This window comes from Mustela nivalis (genome assembly GCF_964662115.1).
Source record: "Mustela nivalis genome assembly, chromosome: 18".
Lineage (NCBI taxonomy): Eukaryota > Metazoa > Chordata > Mammalia > Carnivora > Mustelidae > Mustela > Mustela nivalis.
The window spans coordinates 7,884,537-7,906,670 of record NC_139037.1 but is presented as its reverse complement, the minus strand read 5'-3'; the positions used below and the strand labels follow the sequence as shown (position 1 = coordinate 7,906,670).

The window sequence follows — 22,134 nt, the reverse complement described above, 5'->3', positions numbered from 1 at the left end:
AAATCCCTCCTCATAAAACGAGTATTAGTAGCAATCTGCACCAGTGCATTTAATTTTGCATATCCTTGTAAATCTTCAGAGCTCGAATGAGGTGCTTACTTCCCATTACCTCTCTCAGATCAGAAGGCTCAGGATCATCCTAAGAAATCCCTCTTTATTTTCCAAAACTGCTTTGCTTCATTCTAGAGAACTGTAGTGTCAACATTTAGGAGAACTAGTTAACAGGGGTTTTAAGAAAATGAAAGGTGCAGCCAAGTCTAGACATCCCCAAGTAAGTGGATGGGGCGTACGCCTTTGGTCCAGTTGTTTTGGCCACCTTCTTAATGGACAATTTGGATCGCTGCACGGTCAATCCCCTTAATTGCCTCTGTGTTGGCCATTAAAACAAATTGAATGCGCTATGGCCAATTTGGTCATGTCATAAAGAAATGGCCTATAGGGCCCATCGAGAAGCAGAATTTCAGCCATTATTCGATTATATCTGATCAATGGAGACAGCCTGTATGGAAAATCCAGGAGCCAGAGTAGATCATATAGGAGCCCCCAGCCTACTCTGCTGACCACATTATTAGGATCAACTGTCAACAGCAATGAAATTAGCCAGGTGGTTGACAAAGCATCACCTTATTCTGTCCCAGGGAGAGAAAAGTCAGTGCCTCATGACTTTGTCTAAAATATCTAGTCAGCAAACCAACAGGTCATCTTTTCCACTTTGAGACCTGAGTAATTTGAGAAGGAGAAAAAAATTCAAAATCTCCACTGGCTTTGACCTCTAATGTTGGTATAAAAATAGACCAGATGCTGCATTCATCGTGATTAATGCTGGGTAAAGGTAATTTAAACGGGGCCTAATTTTCTTATTTTTCTAGATCTCATCTCCATGTACTGTACATTTCCTTGCCTTTGCTTATCACAGAGGCCTCAGGATCTTCATTTGGGACCTCCACTGCTGGGACTGTCATCTGAAGTCACCTTGGCCTTCAGCATCTTTGTGAAGTTAGACAAGAAGAATGACCTTTAATGAGGTATTGCTGGATTATACTTTCAATTTTTAAGCCAAGGAGAAATAACTGTGGGCAGTATTTGCTGGACATTTGTTATATGCTAGGTGCTAATGTCAGCATTTTAAATATATTGTTTCATTTAATTTTCAGTTGACCCTGAGAGGTTGGTTCTGGTATCTCTACCATATAGATGAGGAAACTGTTCCTTAGAGTTTAAAACTAGTCAAGGTCAAGGTCATCCCATAGCATCAGGATCAGAATGGAACTCTTGGCCTGACTTCAAAGCTTGTACTGTCATATATGGTATTGTTCTAAATACCATTGGCTGCTCTCAGCCAGGGGTCCTAAGTTCATAGGATGCTTATCAATGTGATAGGAACCAAAATGAAATGACTGCCACCAGCAGATATTGATTGTTACTATTCTAGTTGGGCTAGAGACCCCGTGGAAATGTAAAATGCTGATGTAGGACACCCAGGGGTCATCATGAAGGTGGCCCATACCAGGATGTAGTGGGTCATAGTACATTGTGAGACACCATAAGGGCATAGCTAGAACTACCTCTGTCATACCAGCTATCTCTTAGGAGTCAGTGGCATGATTTGATTAGAAATGAAAAGAGCCATAGTGGCTCTAAAAGAGGAAAAGGAGTAGAAAAATGACACATGGCAGAGAAATAGAGCTACTAGTATAATGTCTGGGCTTAGTGGGGCATGTAGAGAGGGACTGGGATTGGAGAACTCAACTTGGGAAGAAAATAGGCAGAAAGAGAGATGGCAAGATAGACGTATTAGGTGAATAGACATATGCAGACACCAAGAAAAGAATGATGGTTAGAGATTGAGTGGATCTAAAGACTAATGGGAGAGTGAATACCGAATCAAGGAGTCAGTGAGATTCAAGGAGTGAGAAAATATCTTAGTTCGAATGCTAGTCACAGCAACAGCTTCTGTCACCATGACTACCACCACCATCACCACCATTATCACCACCACCACCATAACCATCAACATCATCACCATGACCATCATCATCACCCTCATCATCACCACTGCCATCATCACCATCATCACCATCATTGCCATCAGCACCACCCTCAGCATTGCTACAACTAAGACCACAAGGGCATCCAAATTATGGTGGGCTTTCTGTGGACCAGATGTAGTATTTGATGTGTATTTATTTAATCTTCATACAACAATTTGTTTTCTTCAGATGAGAAAAGGGAGGTTTAGAGAATTCTAGAAATTTTCTGAAAGACATATATTTACTAAAGCATGGAATTTTCCTTTTACCATTAATTTTAACTATTTCAGAGAAGACAAATACAGAAAAATTGAACACAGCTAAAGAATTAAATAAAACTCAAGCCTTCACTCTCTGGGTCAGTCTTTGGTGGAGCTGATCAGTCTTTAGAGTCTCATCCAGCAATCCTAACCAAGTCTGAAATTTTATGTGTTTTGCCCTGTGTTTGGGTCCTGGTGGTAAGCTACCAGCATCTGGGAAGTCAGTGGTCAGTGTGGAGCTGCTTGTAAGCTAACACTCCCCTGGGTGTGGTCTAATCTGTCTTTGGGAAGACCACTCTTTCCTCCCCCAAAAACCGCTCCTTCAAGTTGTCCACCACCTCCATCTGGAGTCAGGTCAAGTACAGAAAGGGGATTATCTTTTAATGGCTGCTATTTGCATGGATTCATTGTCCCTCTCTGGGTGTAGCTGAAGTTCTTAGTGAGGACTCCAGAGAATGACACCCATACAGCTTGACATACTGGTCAGTAATCTGTTTATTTTCTTTTCTCTTTCCTGCTAGAATTCAGTTTTCATGTGTTTGGAAAGAGGGACTCTCTTCATCATTTCTAGCTTAATGCTAGCCTTCCACAATCCACAAACTCTGTCTTAGAGAGCCTGGGAGATGGGAGAGTGTTTGATTTTCAGAAGCAGAAGGCATAGAGCATTTAGTTCAGTTTGTTTACATGAGAAAACTGAGACTCAAACATTTGGAATGCACAGACCTAACTGAAGGTGAATTTTTTAGCTTTTTTTTTTTTTTTAAAGATTTTATTTATTTACTTGAGAGAGAGAGTGTGTGTGCATATGAGAGAAAGCATAAGAGAGAGCCCGTGAGCAGGGGGTGGTGGGCAGAGGAAGAGGGGTAGGGAAAAGCAGATTCCCTGCTGAGCAGGGAGCCCAGTGTGAGGCTTGATCCCAGGACCTCGGAACTATGACCTGAGCTGATGGCAGATGCTTAACTGACTGAGCCACCCGCGCACCCCATGGAGGTGAATTTTTTAGAGTTTATGTTAAATGTTTGATAGATTTAGAAGCTTTACATCTCTTAATCTTTGGGGATTGATAAACCTCAAATCAGAGATGCATCTTAGGAGGGGAAGGAAAAAAGAAATGATCAACCCCTTTTGGTAGATGGGTAGTCACAACTTCCCTGCAACTAAGGTTTTAACAAATTGTAATTTGTAAATGGATAAGTTACAAAAGGACGATTCATTATATAAACCAAGATGCTGCAGAACTACTTTATTTTTCTTTTTTAAGATTTTATTTATTTGAGAGAGAGAGAGCAAGTACATGAGAAAGCACAAGTTAGATGGAGGAGCAGAGGGAGAGGGAGAAGCAGACTCCCTATTGAGCAGAGAGCCCGATGCAGGAAACTGGACCCCAGGACATTGAGATTATGATCTGAGCCAAAGGCAGACACATAACCAACTGAGCCACCCAGGAATCCCCAGAACAACTTTCAATAGAAGTTCTGCAACTGAATTTTAAATCACATAGATTTACCAATAATCAATTACATGCAACTTTTCAGCAAAGTGATCACTACTTAGAGGAAGAGCTACCTGCAGGGTCACTACATGGAACACCTTGCAAAGATTCTACCCACCACATGTTCTTAGATCAAAGCATTGAGGGACCGGCAATCTTCATTTCAAGCTGTGTCTGGGGCCCTTTTCGAGGGCGAGGATGTTATTATAAGTTCAGTTGTGGGTGTTTGTGTGTAGATATGTGTTTGGCAAAGGTGGGGGTCAGAGGACCAGGATGTTTTGAGGGAGATTTCTCCCTCTCTAAGCCAAGAAATGAACTGAGTATGGGTCTGTTCCTTTATGGTCCTGGAAAAAAAGGACATCATTCACCTTTTTGATTTTTGGAAGAGTAACGTAGTGGGTCACAAAACAGGTGTTGGAATCAAGATGCCAGTATTGGAGACCAACCAGTGAGTTGACTTTGCAGGAGTCCTCTGCCTTCACTGGGCCTTAAGTTTCCTTATCTGCACACTGGGGATCATAATCCTGGACACTATTCGGATTAAACAAGATGAGATACAAATGTGCAAAATGTGTAAAAGTCTAAGTGTCTGACAAAATAAATATTTCATGAAATGACATAAGCCAGACACTTAATAAGCATGTTGAAAAACATGGAGATTTAACTATTTACACTAATTGGTGCAAGACTTAAATCCGGAATAAATCAGAAGTGCAACACGCACTGAGGAATGCGCTTTATTTGTTAGGTAAATATTAAGACTTTGGAGAACCCCAAAGAATTTTTTTTACGTGAGAAAAATCGTTCTTCATTCCTGAAACTCACTACCCAGAGGTCCCCACAGGCGGGGGTATGGTTTCTCCTTAGCTGGATTTTTCTTGCCAAATGAGATATTGGAGCACATGATCAAAATGATCTGTGCTGGTGCTTAGGTGGTGTCATGTCCCATAAGAGAATAGATATATCAAGACTTGGGGGCCCACAGGCTTAGCCACATAGTAGTGGAGACCCAGGACCCAGACTATCTAGACCGGTTCTAGAGGAATTAACTGATATGAGAAAGCCGCTGCCCATGTGAGAGTCTGGGCATAGCTGTGGGCTGCTCGAACTCCTCTCCTGTGGGGTTAGTCATTTAGAACCAGCTAGGACACCCTGCATGTCTGTCCCCTCTGCAAAACCTGCGGTGGACTACCAGAACCCCGCAGAACTACTCACAGTGCTGTTCAAGGCCTTCCTGCAGGGAGGCTCAAGGCTTGACGTCCTTGCCAATGCATGGCTTCTGCAGCAGCTAGCCTTTCTCATCAGTGCCCTCCGACTTCCCCAGCGAGGACGTCACTGCCAGAGATCCTTATTTGGAGCAGTTGCTCAGTTGCCACCCCTTCCTCTCCCTGATATAACCCCAGATGGCCATCGCACACTGCTTTCCACACTGCCTTATTCTAAAACAAAACAAAAAAAAAAACGTTGGGCATCCAAGTTCTATTGATCTCCTTCATGATTCGATCTCCATTTTTAGGGACTTCGTCTGTACGTTGGGGATAATAATGCTAACAGCGCTGGATCATTGCTCCCCGAGGCAGGGACCATGGCTGACTCGTCTCTGAATGCCGGGCACCTGGTAGAATGCATGGTGTGGAGGAAACATTCAGTCCGTGAGGAGGAATCGGACGTAGGCGGGGATTTCCTCACCTGTCCCATCCCCATGTCGTGTTTCCCATTCATCTTTGGGATTCTTCGAAATGCATTCCTCTTTATCACTTACTGTAAAGGATACCCAGCCACAGGAAGGTGTCTAAACCATACGAACCCTTCGTATTCGTACCCCGAAGCTGCCAAAGCAAACTCCCGCAAAGTGGCTTAAAACAACAGAAATCTATTCCCTCCCAGTGCTGGGGGCTCGAAGTCTGAAAGCAAGGTGCTGGCAGGGTCCTGCTCTCTCTGAAGGCTCCAGGGCAGGATCCGTTCTGTGGCTTTGTCGTGGCTTCTGCTGTGGCTGACCAGGCATCCCTGGTTTCCCTTGTTCATTTCTGCCTCCGCGGTCCCCTGGCATTCTCCCCGCGAGTTTTCATGTCGTCTCCCCTCTGAGGCTCTATGTCTTCAGGTGGCACTTGTCTGTGTGTCTGTCTCTGTGCCTCTTCTCCTTTTTCTTGTGAGGACACCAGTCTTGTCAGAGGAAGGGCCAACTCTACTCCACTGTGACTTCATCCTAACCTGCATCTTAATTATGTCTGCAAAAATCCTTTTTCCAAATAAGGTCACATTCTCAGGTACCGGAGTGAGGACTTTTGGAGTCCACATCCCTTTTGGAGACACAGGGTCTTGGACTAGCTGCTCCCTGACTTAGAGGCTCAGCTTCTGCATTTGTAAAAGGGGGATAATCTTGCCTACCTCACTGAGGTCTGCTGGGGATTAGGTGAGGTAAGGCTCAGTGCCTTGTACGCCCAAGGCTTACCTAGGACCTGTCTTCCTCTTCCTTTCTAGCCAGCTGCCTCCAGTGTCATATGTGAACAATGAAGGAAGTTCTAGTAGGTAGAATTTGGGTCCACAGTACAAATGAAGGCACAACACTATGCATCCTGGCAGAGCCACTTCCTCCCCGCTGAGAGTTAGGACTTCTCTGCTCAACTTACTCTCCTCTATGTAGGACACAGGGGCCAGACTCCATCAACTGACTCTAATAAAACTTTCGGGTGATCCTAGGACACAAGGCCGAGATGTGTGTTTGGCTGTCTACCCCTGTCATGAGTGGTTGTTTTATCATGGTCAAAACAAATAAATACATACAAAGTGCCTGAAACCTATAGGGAATCAAGTTTCTAAACTGTGTTCTTGTGGCCTGCTGACTTTCGAATCACAGTTTAGTAATTAAAAGAAGAAAACACCAAGTTGCACTTGGCAATGAAACACAAGTTGTACCTTTGTAAAGGTCAAATGCTAGCTGCGATGAACCAGACGAGTCACACTTTATCCTACTTAAAACAATGCTGGGTTTTGAGACTATTTATAGGATTCCACACCCCTTACCCGACCCTCTTCTTTGCAGCAGTTCGCCGTTGGAATCTGAAGTGGGGTTTTATTATTTCTTCTTTCCTTCAATTTGTGAGATGACTTCCATATACTGTGGCTTGGCAGTCTGCACTCGAACGATACTAGAGCATTATCAGGGTGCCGACAGCTGCTCTAGAATAAACAAGCAGTGATGCATTGAGCTGGCAAGTCCATATGGTTTGGAAAATAAAATAAAAACATTTGTTATCATTTTTGGAGTTTTTGAACGCAACCGGCTTCGGCACCACGCTAGTGCCTCGCATGACTTTCTTTAAAAAAGAAAAAAAATAAATAAATAAAATAGATAATTATAAACGGGAACATTTTGTTTTGCTAGGGAGAGTGGTTTACTGTGTGGATGGGGCGAGAAGCCTCGATTCCTAGCAGATGTGCCTCATCTCTTGTTCAGGGTCCCGTGATAGCTCTGATTTGGCTAAAGCCTAATGACTGGATTCGGGGAACCGATGAAATCTTCTCCGGCTTATCATCCCAGCCACTGCCTCGCCGTGGTACTCGCAGACTGGGGCTCGCTGGCCCCCTGGGGTAGGAAATGCCCTCTGGGCCCACGGCGCTCCCACGCCGCTCCCCTGGGAGACTGTCAGAAGGGCAGAAAGGGAAGGGGACACCTGAAAGGTTACAGGAGCTCTTTTCTCCCAGAAAGGCAAGTCCAGGATTGTGTTAGGTATTACAAGGTCATATGCTTTCATTTTTAAATGTAGTAGTAATAGTAACACTAAAGACTAACAATCATGGAGGTTAAGGCCAGCTTTTGGAAAGCACTTCCCTATTTACAAAGCACCTGGGACTACATAGTCCCATTTGGGGTTCTGGGCAGCAAGGTCTACTCCTACCCGGTTTCCTGAAGAAGTAACCTTGCCTCCTCCAGTTCGCCTCTACAGGTTCCTCCTACATGAAGGGGAGCCAGAACTCCTACTCCAGGCGTTTACTTATGATGCTTTCTGATCATCAGTGATATGAGTGGAAAGCAAACCTACAATAAGACACTTCCTCCTCCCAGTGTCATACGGAATGCTTTTGCTTCGGGGGAGGGGCCGTTAGTTCTTGCGCTGCTTCTTTCCACTGATCTGAAGCTTTGATACAGTTTCGCATGCCTTTACGTCTTTTATAAAAGTGGAGAATGATTAATTATATAATACACGCAGATTAAAAAGTGGAAAGAATATGAAGTCTGCGAGGGCAGGGACTTGCCTCTCTGTTGGTCCCTCATGCCCGGTGCTGGGCAGAGAGCTGGCACAGAGTCTTTCTGCCTGAATCGGCTCGCTTCTCTGACCTTCAGTTTTCACACCGATAAAAAGGAAACTGGATTTCCTACTCCGGAGTGCTGGGACATAATCGTTCAATAAATATGGCTCGGGTGAATAAATAAATTAATGGGTGTGCCATTTGGGGAGAGAGAATGGATAATAGCGTGGTATTCGGCATCCCTGTGCTGACAAACTGAAAAAAAATGAAGAAGAAGTCCTGATTTGTAGCCATGAGCAGTTTCCTGGTGAAAATGTTCCCTCCACGGCTGACTTCACATGGAGTTGGGGAGAGATGCGCTCCGCCCGCCGCAGGGGGCGGGGCCTTCCAGCTCCAGGGTACCTTTGGCCCGCGGGTAAAGTGGTTGGAAACCAGATTCATTTCCTGTTTGTTTTCAGGAAGCTTCTTGCATCTGGGCACGAAGATTTGGGGACTTCCAGATTGCATAAGTTGACACAATCCTCATTCTCCAGCCTAAGTCCCAATATTTCCCTTTGTGTTGGCAGAGGAGGGAGAAAGGCGTGAGCGGCCAGGTAGTAGGTGTGGTTGGAAGACCCGATGGGCCCATCACCTGACCGTCGGTTGTGATTATCCTGCAGAGAAAGTGTGTCCTATGACCGGTTCACTATAGTCCTGGGACACCCTCCTTCCTGGCTCCCCCTGGCCTGCAGTATTAACCCAGCTCCTTCGGAAGGGGCTACCCCAGGTGGCGGCTTTGTGATTCCTGGCATTTCCTAGGCTTTATAAAGGCCCCAGGTTTTTTTTTTTTTCTTCCCAAGAATCATTTCCTACTACTTAGATCTACTATTTCCCATCCTCTCTTGCAAAATCGCAAGGAGAGGCATCAGCACATCTCTGTACAGTAGGCGAATATATTTGGAATGCTTATTTCTGAGGGCTGTTGAAGACGAGGACAAATTTTACACCACACAGAAGGACTGACAATAAATTCAGGAGTGGCAAATGCAACCACTGTTCTGTTTCCCTCTCGGTAAATAAATAGCTGCAAAACCTGTCCTCCACTTCCAGAGCGTCAAATCCATGGCGCCCCGTTGATTAACAATGAAAACGTCTTTGTGAAAACAATACATTTAGAAGAGTCCTAGGGCTCGCACCAGAAGCTGACTCGGAAGGTTTGCTTTAATGTAGCACAAATCAGAGCGAACTATGTGAAAAGAGCTTGGCTTCTCCCTGAAGATGCCACTTGTTTCTGCATTTGGGGAATCGTCTTCCAAACTCTCACCCAATGTGCAGCCTGAGCCAGATCCACGGTGGCTGCAAGGCCCACCTGGAGACCCCAGGGCCCACCAGGAGCCCAGAGAGGGCTTGGGGCTGTGCAAGGGCAGGGCGTCAGTCCTGTTCTAGAGCGATTTGCAACAGAGTGAGGAGTTCCCCGGGGGGCTTTTGCTTTTCTTTCACACCACGGAACCCCTGCATTTGTGTGGGGCCAGCAAGAGACGGAAGTCTGGAAGGAAAGCATACAGCCCTTGGGTGGTTTGGGAGCCTGTTTCTAGCCTGGGGAATGATACCTATTCCATAACAGCAGCACGTAGATCGATACACACAGCGACCACATTAGAAGGAAAATCAGACAAGTATTAGGAGGAGATGAAGGAGAAGGGGAGAAAAAGAGCGGAGGAAGAAGGGAGGAGAGTGAGAAAAGGAAGACAAGAAAGGTTATGCTAGAAAGTTCTGCTGCCCTTTGTAAACACGTGTTTGCCCATGTTGTTCTCTTGCTTTAGAATGCCGTTCCTCCCTTTCTTCATCTGGCTAACTCTGACTCCACCTTTGGACCTCAGCTTAAGTGCTATTCCTTCAGGGATACCTTCCATGAACCCCAAGACTGGGCCACATCCCCATGTTATGGGATCTGACAAAGCCCTGTTCTTTCCTTTGTGAGTTCTCTCATGACTGTAATGACTGCAGTTCTATCCTTATGAATGTGATTTTTCAATACATGCCTGACTCACCCCCACACACCCCTTAAGTTCTAAACTAGTGAGATCCCCGAAGTCTGTGGCCATTCTTGCCTCTGAACAGGAGCGCAAGATACCCATTAAGTAGGCGAGTGATGAATGGACAGATATTTATGATAAAAATATATTTTATTATCTGAGCCTTGCTGCCTCTGTTCTGCATAGCCCTGTCCACATGCAGGCACTGCAGGCCAGCCCAATGAGATTCCCAAGAAAGGGTCTTGGTACCCCCAACTTTATGTGCCTTTTTCAGGTCCTAAGGGTGTCATCATCTTGCCAAGGAGTGCTATCAACAGTTGGGAAGCAGACCTTGGACGAAATGTCACAATCTGGTTTTTCACCATCATGGTGTCTCCTACAGACCCCAGAGCCCAGTGGGTAGGTCTCTCTCAGGAGGGGAAAGGGACCGTTGTGAGTTTGGGAGAGGACAAAAGAAAGGCAGAAAGAGTAGTCATGACAGAAAAGATTTACGCCTGCCTCCTTCTCCTTTCTTCTCGCATTAAGGACAAGCGTCGCCTGAACACGTAAGCACAAATAGGAATATGATGAGGCATCACTTTTTCCAGGGCTGTGACTAACTCCTCAGGGGAGCGGGAGAAGCTGTCCCTCTGAGTTAGCCCTTGATGATTCCCTCAAATTCCCAGCTGCAGGAAAGCCCTGCCAATCAACCCTGGGCTTCTGCAGTGAGCTGTGCTCATTCATTCACTCCACAAATATTTTCCAAGCGTCGACCACGTGCCAGGAATCGAGGTAGGAATGATGTGTGTGGACTGAGTGAGGCATGTAGGCTCATCGGCTGTCCTGAGTTCCTGGGGTATGAGGGACTCTGTATGTGCAAACCCAGACAGTTGGCCATCCTATCTTGGATGTGAGCTTAGGAGGTAGAGTAACTTATGGTATAGAGTGTCATTCCCAAGAACCACTTGCACTGAGATCACCTGGATGAGCTGGCTAAAACGCAAATTCCCAGGCTCTGCTCCACACCTGTGGTTTAAAACCATCTGGAGGCTGGTCTAAGAATTTGCATTTGATGGACACCCCCCAGGTTCTTATTATGCGTATTTAAGTTTGAGAGTAGCTGAGCTAGTTCATAAGAGCATAACCTTTGAAGTTGCTCAGACTTGAATTTAAACCCATCTTCTGCCACGGAAGACCTATGTAAATTTTCATGAATTATATAATCAATATGGGCCTCAGTTTCCTTACTTGTAAAATGGCTCTGATAATACTATCTTCATAGTGTCCTCAGAGGGATTGAATGTTAAAAATGGATTATAGTCTTATATGGTATCTCCATCAGGATTAACTGTGCATCAAATGATCATTATCAATGCTGAGACCTTTGTCCTGATAGCTTGAGCATGGGGTTCCTACCCCTGGATTTAGGATGGTTTTATCCTTTTTGACACAATAGGGAAAGACAAGAACTTCATCAGTCTTGTTACAGAAATGCACTTGCTACAGAAATACCTCTTTCTTTTCTGCCGTCTTTCCAAGTGCATCAAGAGCTTCATCTGGCCCTAGAAGAGGTCATGCTCTTTCACACAGTTAGACTCTCATTTAATGTTTTTTTTGTGTGTCTCAAATGTATCCTTTCCTTAGCCTGGTGATTTACTATTCATTTTTCAAAACCCAGCTAAAGTATGTCCTCTTTTGAGAAGCTGTCGCTGCTCCTCTTGCTTCTTAACTCCCTCATTTTTCTACCCACTTCAGCACACAACAAATTATGGGCAGAAAATAGGATGTCTTCCCCAATTAATATGGGCCCTAGCCTACTCATGTACATCAGGGATAGCAAATTATGGTGCATGGCCAAATCCAGTTTGCTATGTATAATTATAAATAAAGCTTTATTGGAACACAGTCACCTTCATCTGTGTGCATCCTTTCTGAATGCTTTTGCACTACATGGCAGAGTTGAGGAGTTGTGATGGAGATCTTATGACCCACAGACCAAAATACTCACATTCCAGACTTTTACAGAAAATATTTGTGGATCTCTCACCTATACAATGACCTCAGAGTCCAGCATATGACCTACCGAAGAGTAGACACGCAATAAGTATTTTAGATAGACGGGTCAGTCCATCAGTGGATAGATTATGACTCAATTACTAGCCGGACAGACTGTCTTCTCTAAATGCCTTCCTCTCAAATCCATGCGGGTTCTAGTCACCCTGGCCCCTTGTGCTTCAGTCCACAAAATGGCAGAGAACACTCAGGCCAAAGAGATGTCAAGGAGGCTCAGCTACTATTACCTGCTTCCTTTCCCCCATTTTCTCTTCTAAGCAAATACCAAGAGGTAGCTGGAATCAGGCATCCAAGAAATTTTTCCCAGGCTTGCCCACCCAGCCCTTGCCTTCCCAGTGTACCTTGCCTAGGAGGGTGGTGCCGTGCATGGCAAGAACAGTTATAGTGACTGCCTTCCAGACTTGACCTTCACCTTCACAGGGCCTTTCTTTGTTCCACTTCTACTTCCAGGGATCACTCTGCTTATTCTAGGTGGCCAATTCTGTATACAGAGTGGACAGTCTACCAACTCCTAATGATTGAGAGGCAGCAGATCCATAGGAGATGGGGGAGGTGGTGGGGGCATGAATCATTTTTCAACTAAAAATAAAATAGAAAGTCCGAGGTGGAGATGAGGCAGCATGTGGCACTTGCTGGAAGAATCACTTGTCGCCGTCAGAGGGCCTTGAGCTTGGTCCAGGAATGAATGTGCTGTTGTTCCCTCACAGCAGCTCAGAGACCTGCACCTGAGCTCAGACCGGGGGAGCTACAAGTGGACTGAAGTCTTAGCAGAATATCTGGAATAGAATTCATTGTGCACTAAATCATCATGATCAAGGCTGAGACAGTTCCTGGTAGCCAGCTCTATCCCTGGTTCCTGCCACTTGTTGAGGTCTGGTAAGGCCAGGCATGTGAAGCATGGGACAGCAGGGTGAGAACACTGTAATACAGAATCATCTTAAATATAGAGAAAGTCCATATCCTACTGAAAAGGGAAGTTCTCTATCAACGTAACTGTGAGTTTCTTTGGATACTGAGATGTCTATAGGGAGGAGAAAAGCAAAGAAGAAAGGCCTGTGGCCAGCAGGGCCAGACAGAATTGGGAGCCAGTTTCATTCTGAGACACCAGATTGCTTCCTGTTGGAGATACCACAGCCGTGAGAGCAGGGGTAGCCACAGCAGGTTGGAGCTGGGCCAGACTTCAGGAAAACTCTTGTCTAAGCCGCTGGTTATTACCTGAGGACACGGAAACCCCGAGACCTGGAAGAATTTGAATCACACCTCAGGGACAGCCCCAAGTCTGGTGCCCAGATGGCCTGTCCCAAACAGCATATTTGCTTCTTTGTTTGTTTGCTTCCCTTCTTTTTTTCCTTTTCTTTTTTTGCCTTGGTGCTACTCACACAGACTTTCAAGGGCTCATCTCAAATTAGAGAATGTTCTGGAAAACATAAATTCTGTGCTAGGCCTATGGAGGATGTAGAGGAAATGTTTGTTGGCGATGGTGTGGAAGAAGGGGCGGGGAGCTTTTGAGCAGCATAAAGAAAATGCTTTATAGGTGAGCATCACACAGTCTTACACAGTTAACCAAACATTGACCAAATATTTAGCATTGGGTCTTCTGCATTATTTGCAACAGGCCACAAAGAACTGTGTTGTCTGGCTTTTCTCTGCACAAAGTCACAGAGCATGGGTGCCAAAGGCACACGGACCTGTGCTCTAGTGCTGACAGCCACTCATTAGATGTGTGAGCAGGGGCAAGTCCCACAGTATCACCGAGCCCTCACTCCCTCTCCCCTGCAGAGCAGGTATAGCAACAACACTCACCCCACGTGTTTATTGTGAGCCCCCAGTGAGATAATACATGAACACAGCACAAGGGGCACCCAGGGGCTCCACTTACTATTTCAATATTCCTTTTCCTACTGAGTGCAGTTCCTCCCTTAGTCCATCATCATGTCCCTCAGTAACTTCTGCCGCAGGGTCCCAAGTGGGAGTGTGTTGAATATGGGTGTTCCCCCACATTCACGTCCATCTGAAGCCTCAGCATATGACCTTATTTGAAAACAGGGTCTTTGCAGATGTAATTCATCTAGGGTCTTGAGATGAGATCAGACTTGATAAGAATGGGCCCTGTAGCCAATGAAGGTATCCTGATCAAAGAAGAGAGGACACGCATAGGGAGGAGACCATGTAAAGATGGGGGCAGAGACTGAAGCTATGTGGCCACAAGCCAAAAGGTCCCAGGAGCACCAGAAGCCACCAGGAGCACCAGAAGCCACCAGAGCTGGCAAGGAAGGACCCTCCCCAGAACCTTCTAAAGGAGCACGGCCTGCTGACGCTTGACCGCCAGCTCTCGTTGAAAGGTCCCCAGTTGGCAGTAATTTGTCATGGCAGCCTCAGGAAACAAATGCGGGAGTCCAGCCCTGACTTCATCACCCACTGCCCCATACACACTCTTGAAGACTCCTGACAGATGGCAAGCACCCATTTTTTCAGGCCTGCATGCCAAGGTCTTGTGTAATGTAAATAATGGAGAGGACTGCCTATCCTTGAAAAACTTGTAGGCCCAGACAATAGCAAAGTTCTGTTAAAAGAAAAAACCCGCACAACTAAACCAGACATGCAAGAGAAAAATGAAGCAACCAAATCGCATAGCTGTTTCTACTTTTCCCTGAAGGTATGGCCAACATTTCATAGGTAGCTCAGTGGCATTTTGTGGCCATGTTTTACAAGTTTGTTTTGGCGGCAATCAGGTCCCTTCCTTTTGTATGTGACTGTTCGGCCTCAGGGCTGCTTCTGTGCTCTTCTTTCTTCGTCTTGGCACAAGTCCCAGCCCCTTGGCCTGCTTCCTTTCCATTCCAGGGCGGCCACCACTGACTCTGCATCGCAGGGTCCCTATTCCCCTCAGTCGGGGGTGGGGGTTGCTCTGTATTCATTGCCTTGGAATAAGATGATTTTATTGTCTAAGGGCTTCAGTGTTCATCACTATGAGAAGACAAGAGAATCAGAAAAATAGCAAAGAGATCTAATGGCCAACATTTATTGGAGGCTTCTAACAGGTCCAGGGTTTACACCATTTCATCCTCAGGAGATTCATACAGGCAGATGCTACTGTTATTATTATATTGTCCTCACTTTAAAGATCAAGATTTTGAGGGTGTAAGAAGTGAAGACTCCAGAGCTCAGATCAAGAACCAAAGTCCTGCCTATGACTTTATCAAGGTCAATATTGGTTTCCCTCCTGAACTTTTGACTTAGTTTGCAAGAGATTAACTTAGATGGTGCAATGGACTGCATGTATGTGTTCCCTTAAAATTCACATGTTGAAACCTAATCCCCGAGGTGATGGTTTTAGGTGGTTGGGGACTTTGGGAAGTGATTAGGCATGAGGGAGCAGACCTCATGAATGGGATCAATGCCCTTATAGAAGACACCCCAGATAGCTTTCACACTCCTTCTGCCCTGTGAGGACACAACAAGAAGATGACCATGTAAGAACTAACAAGTGAGCCCCCACCAGACACCAAATCTGCCGGCACCTTGATCTTGGACTACTTAGCCTCCTGAACTGTGAGGAATAAACATTTGCTGGTTAAGCCCTCCAGTCTGTGGCATTTTGTTATAGCTGCTCAAATGGACCAAGACAGATGGCCATGAAGAAAAGTCCAGAACTTCTTTTGTATTTGTGAAGGTGATTCTTCTCCAGCCTCTCAGCTCCTTCTCTGAAAATCTGATCAGTGTTAAATAATTATGGCCAACTAGATTCTATTTAGCAGGACTTCTATTTGGGAGATCTCTCTGAGGACCTGGAGATCAAGAAGAAATGTGCTTCTGGACCTCTGCAACAGTGGATGCTTTTTTGCTGACTGGTTATTTCCTAGAACACATTCTAGGCAATAGGTGATCCTTGTGGGGGGAAAATGTTTCCATGAGCAAAGACTTTCAGAAAACCCTGAGATAAAGGTTTTGTGACTTTAGAAAGTTTAGTTTGCTCACATAATTAAGGAACCTCTAAGAAGGGGCAATAATATACATCCATTATTTGGTAAAAGAGCCCTCTTTTCATGGAGGGTTCCACAGTGCACACTCTGGCTACTACTACCCTGGCTACTTCTCTTACACCAGGCATTTTCTTCTTTGTGACTTAGGGAGGCACGTCCACTATATATTTCCTGGGAGTTCATTATTTTCAAAGCCTGATCTATGTAAATATCAAGTCACTTACAAGACATGGCAGGCCTTAGTGGTGATGAAATCTACAACGACTTCATCTTTTCCATAATCACTCAAATGAGTTCTGAAGTGTGGGCCTTTGGCTGTTGGAAAATAGGAAACAGAGTCAAGCCTGGCTCTATCTTGAATTGTATGTGACAGCTCCGGCTCAGTTTCAGTAACAAGAAATGTGTTGAGCTAAAAATATTCTAAGCAGATGTAAATCTGGGAGATGTGACTGAAACACACCCAGCTTCTCATTCGTTCTGCTTCAAGTGTGTCCCAGTGCACCATTGCCACAACTCCAGGCAACCACAGTACCCCATACAAACAGTTTGTTGTGTATGTGCACTTCTGATGCACCTGGAGATGGTTTGGTGGAGAACACCCAGCATCAGCCAGGCACCATGGCTCCTGGCAGCCCCAGAGTGGGCAGACAAAAATCAATTCGACTGCAGGAGAGGTGTTAGCTTCTCATAAGCAAATGCCTACGCAGGGGTCCAATTTTTTTCAGTATTCTTCTCTATTATCAAGATCTCGATTCCATCCTGTGAGATGAAGACACATTACTCCCAAGATTCCATGGGAGATCTGGTCCTCCACTTGGTCCGAGAGAACCAGCAGCCCATGGGCAATGGTAGAATCTCCCCTTCATGCAAAACAGTGACATTTGGGATGCCTTTGGGGGTTATGGTCTTGTTCGGAAACTGAATCCTTGTAAGAAGTCTCTCAACTCATCTATAAGAGATGAAAACTAATGCTCATCTTTTACAGAATGAGAATAAAAACAACTACTGTAGTTCACTAAATATACCCTATATGTCAAGCATGACAGCCAATAGCAGCTAATCTCATTTATCGGCCTCTGTTATCGAGCTTCCACCAATATGGCACCCTAGTGAACTGGAACTTGTTTTCACATTTTGGTGAAGACAATATAAGATTTCACATCTTTTCTTTTCATCTTGGGGTCTTCTAGGAATCTGATAGCATGTGTGAGACTTACCCTGGGAAAACTGAGTTATTCTCACTCCAAGTTTTCCTGAGGATAACTCCTCATGGGATCAGATTCCTTGGAAAAAAGAAGGGCCACCATGAACTTACAGTGCTTTCCAAATGGATATGATATGTGGGCTGGGGACTGGGAGCTGGCAAGGAGGGTCTCTGGTTTGATCCTGACACAGCCCTTTGAGGAGGGAACTCAGATCATTGTTAAGGAGAGCCTGAGCATAGAGCCCAGTCGTAGCCAACTGAAGTCCAACTCTCAAATACTCTACCAGATTCCACTGGGGAAGCCCAGACTTGGGAGTGAGGCATGGAAGAATGTGATTTCCAGCTCTGTCACTCACAAAGTTGACTTCAGTGCTATAAGCCTTCTTTTCTTCCTCTCTAAAATGGGGATGATCAAGTCTAGACAGTCAGAGTAGGTGTGAGGTCATAGCGACACAGTGCACATAAAGCACTTAGCTCATAGTGGAGGCTAAACACGTGACAGCTTCCACAGCTGTTGACAAAGGCAAGAGTTGCCATGAGCATTATCAACCTATCTTTTACATTCTGAATGAATTCATGGCCCTTCTTGTCTCTGAGTGTTAAAGGCCTTGCCAGGAAGAGTGGCAACATCTCAGACTAAATCAGTCTAAGTAGGGACTCAGCCACACTGCGTTCCCGAAGCTGGGCCTGGACCTGTGAGTCACACAGCCTTCTCCATGTGGACACTGCAGCAAATCACTTTTCCCATTATGAACAACCAGACACACTCCACTGTGGTGATGGAAAGCAATTATGAATGTAAATGATCTAACCAGACATGGATTCCACCAAGGTTTAACCCCTGGTTTCCTTTTCTACACAATAATCATGCACTGTCCCATGGCAGCCCGCTGAGGGAGAATCATTACAGAGAATTATGTGATCCATCTGCCCATTGAACCACAGGCTGGGGTTCAGACTGGGGCAAGGCACATCTGGCTTTACTTTGGGCTCTGGTGACACCAGGAACATGGATAAATGTCCTGCCTTAAGTATGGGGTATTCCAGATCCAGGAACAAATGTCTTGTAGGCTGTGTTCTCCTTTTTCCAAGCCAAGCTCAGAGGTTTCCATTCTGATGTGGATATGGCCACAGTATCATTACTACTCACAGCACTCATATTTCCCCCCTGCCCCTCCTCGATGTCTTCCCCTCAAAACCCAGCAATCTAAGTTCTGGTCTGGACAGGCCAGTGTGGCTCCAGCTATAATGTTACTCCCTTTGTGATTGCTGTTCATACTATTACAACCACTACTTCTAATACTACTGATATGATGACTAGTTACCCTTACACTGTGCCAAGCACTGAGCTACCCACATACATTTTTCTCATTCGATCCCTGTGAGGCCATACCAGTATTATTCCCACTTCCTAGGTAAGTAGACTGAAACTCGAAGAGGTTAAGATAATGTGTCCAGCACTGTGTCTCCCAGCTAATTCACAGCAAAACCAGTTCTCATGGCTCCCGAGTTTAAGCTCACACTGCTCTATGGCAATTGTCCTCTGAGCTGAGAGGTCCACATGACAAACACCACGGTAGCTGAACTGACTCTATTAATATAATACCTCGAAAACACACCCAAAGATGCTTGCTGATAGTTTAAAAGAAGTAAGAAGACTGTGCTAATGAATAAAGAGGGATACAAACTTTCATTAAAAAGTAATAAATATGTATATAGTTAAAGAATCCTGACATTTGCTGCCATTTAATTTTTTTAAATGAAGAATAATATACATATAGCCAAGAACGTCAAGTGCACTAATCTCGTGTCCATGGCTTTGATGGCAGGTACTACTTAAGCACTCACCATTGGCAACCAGATACGATGCATCTCCAGGTCTCCCTTGTTCCTTCTCAACACAGCCTCCTGTCCCAATCACTCTTCTCACTTCCACTATCATTGATTAGTGTTGCCTGTTTTTCATCTTTCTGTAACTGGAATTATATAGTTTGTGCCCTTTTGTGTCCACTTTTTCTCACTCACCAAAATATCTCTGAGATCCTTCCAGATGCATTTGAAATGGATAGTACTATTGTACCCGTCATCTGTTCTTTTTAACCACTATATAGTATTCCATCGAATGGAGAAAACACACCCACTTAATCTTCTCACTAAGGTGAGTACATCTTCTAGAAACATTCTGTGTATGTCTGCTTTGAACATATGCTGCCATTTTTATTGGGTAATATTCCTAGGAATATAGATCCTGGATTATAGGGCAGGTGTGTGCTCTGTTTTCATAGAAACTGCAATGCATTTCCAAAGGAGCCTTACTATCGCAGATCTTCACCAACATGGTGTGAGAGCTCCTTTCACATCCTGGCCAGCACGTAGTAATGTTCAGACATTTATTTCTGATGAACCCCTTATGCTTTTTCCACTTTATAAAAGAAAGGCTAAATTGTGTCTCTGAAATGAATCACATGCCATTTAATGTTTGTTTGTTGTTGTTTTTTTTTCCTCCAGAAAAAAAATCGACAACAAAGTCTGCTGGCATTTATAGGTTTGTCCCTGAGGAGGGGTGAGATGAGAAGATAGGGAATAAAGACATCAGGCTTTAAGGAAAAGGACCTTCAAGTCAGAATGGAACATAGAGGAACAGAATCATTATGGAAAGTCTACAACCAAAGTTTTATTTCATGCATGCATAATCCTGGGTTTATTACAGCCCCCAAATCATATTTTACAAAGAGACAAGTTCAATGACTGATTCTTTGCCATATACTTAATGAGCTGATGCATATATCCCAATTTACCCAAGTCATCAGATGGCAAATGTTTTATTTAGCCTGAACCATTAAATATTCATTGAGCCACTCCGTGGTTTACTCATTTATTCATTCCTTCATTCATTCACAAAACAAACATTTATTAAGCACCCAGGGTGTGCCAGGCACTGTGTTCTGCCTGGGGACATGTCACCAAATAAAACCAGGATATAGGTGCTGCTTGGAAAGACATGACACGAAGTCAGCAAATAGAATATGGCTTGCTATGCTCAATGACGGGGGAAGGCAGTGTTCTATTATTCATTCCTCCAACAAGCACCTAATGAATGATCCCCGTGCATGTGTACACACTGCTTGTGTTCTGAATGCTGCGTGTGAGGGAAAGAGCATGAGCCCTTTAGCTGCTCCTAAAAGCCTGTAGTCCAGAAGGTGAAGGGAGACAGGCCTTAATGCTAGGCTCAGAGGGAGCCACAGTATGGCATGGAGCGTTATGAGGGTACAGATATCGGCGTTAGGCCCCCATTCCAAAGGCCCCCTTCTCTGGAAGAGCCAGGTGGGGTGAGCCGCCCCTGGGCCCCCTTCCCACCCTCTCAAAGGCTGTCAAGGCACGAATCCTGGATATGAGTTCACGACAAGGCTGGGCAGGGAGACAGGACCTTGCTGACCATGCTGTCTGCGAGTGAATGGGCTTGCCATTTACATAGACGGCTCTGTTTATTTTACACCCTACCTGGTCCCAGGCTATAATATAATTATACAATACAAAATATATAATATAATTATTGCTTTGTTAAGGTAGAAACTGAGATTCAGTCAGTTTTAACACGCCCACTGATGCATTTGAATATAAAGATCTCGGGCTTTCAACACCCTGGCGTTTTTTTTTTTTTTTTTTTTTTTTTAATCCCAGTGTCTAGGATCTTTGCGCTTTTCAACATGTATGGATTTTCTTATCAGGATCCTTACAGTTGCAACAGGGTGGTCAGTTGAGATATTTAGGAAATCTCTCCTTACAACGATCACGGTGGTGTGATCGTGATGAATATAATGTCACTTTGTGCCGGGAACTGCACACACCCCGACGACAATCCGTTCTTATCCCATTTTACAGATGAATGAAGGGGTCTGAAAAAGTTCCTGTGCAAAGTCATCTCTGGGTAACGAGAACAAGTAAGCTCAGCGTGGGCAGCCTGACACCAGGGGCCCCTGCTCTGAAGCCACTAAACTGTATTACCTTCTGAAGAGACAGAAGGCTAACTTGAGCTGGACAAACCGATCCTTTGAGTCAGAGGCTGCGTGTGTTGGAGGGTGATGAAATTATTCACCGGAACCTCAATGATAACTTGACAACTCACGGGCTCCGTTCAGATTTAGGTAAGGTACAAAGGCACTTTTCAACTCTGCTCTCCCTTAAGCCCTTCACATTCCAGAATAATGAGGTTGTCTCTATTTTGTGTGATGTCAGGATTTCCCTGCTGGGCCACATCCACTCTGATGAGGCCCCTTTGTCCTAGGAATCAAATGACTCGGTCTCTTCAGACGGGCTGGGCAGGGAGCCCTAGCTCTCACGTGGCCTCTGGACATGTGAAGTCAGAGAACCCGGAGACCCCAACACCATCCCCACTTTCAGGGTGGGGGTCATTCTGTCCTGCAGGCGTTCTCCGTGAAATGGGGGATAACTATCTTTCAGGAGTGTTTTGAAACTGAGCACTCACAACCCGGGTATTAAATGAGCCCTTTCTCTTAAAGTAAACGCCGGTATCATCCCCACCCCCCGGTATCATCCCCCCCACCCCCAGCTGACTGTGTATCTAACACACATCACCCTGTAAAGAAAGCTGCTGACTTCCTACAGTTTGGTACCTTCAGCAGGGAATGGTAACTTCTCTCAAATATTGAACTCTCTCCTTTTTTCAGAAGTGACAAGAGGCTACTAAAAATAAACGTCTGCTTAGAAAGGCTATGAACTTTCAGATGTTAAAACGCATTATTTGTTCTTCGTTTTTCCCTACCGTTCTTTTTTTTTCCTGCCCCCCCCCCCGATAATTTGAGAACCATCCCCTCTGAGATTAGAAATTG

General features: G+C 45.0%; 1 long non-coding RNA gene across 1 annotated transcript; it reads left to right on the top strand.

Annotated features, from left to right (window-relative positions):
* Positions 1 to 892: 892 nt before the first annotated feature.
* On the top strand, positions 893 to 20,142 carry LOC309853225. Its single transcript, XR_014305585.1, has 2 exons — positions 893 to 1,025; positions 19,793 to 20,142. It is a non-coding gene; the product is annotated as an uncharacterized lncRNA (long non-coding RNA).
* Positions 20,143 to 22,134: the final 1,992 nt, after the last annotated feature.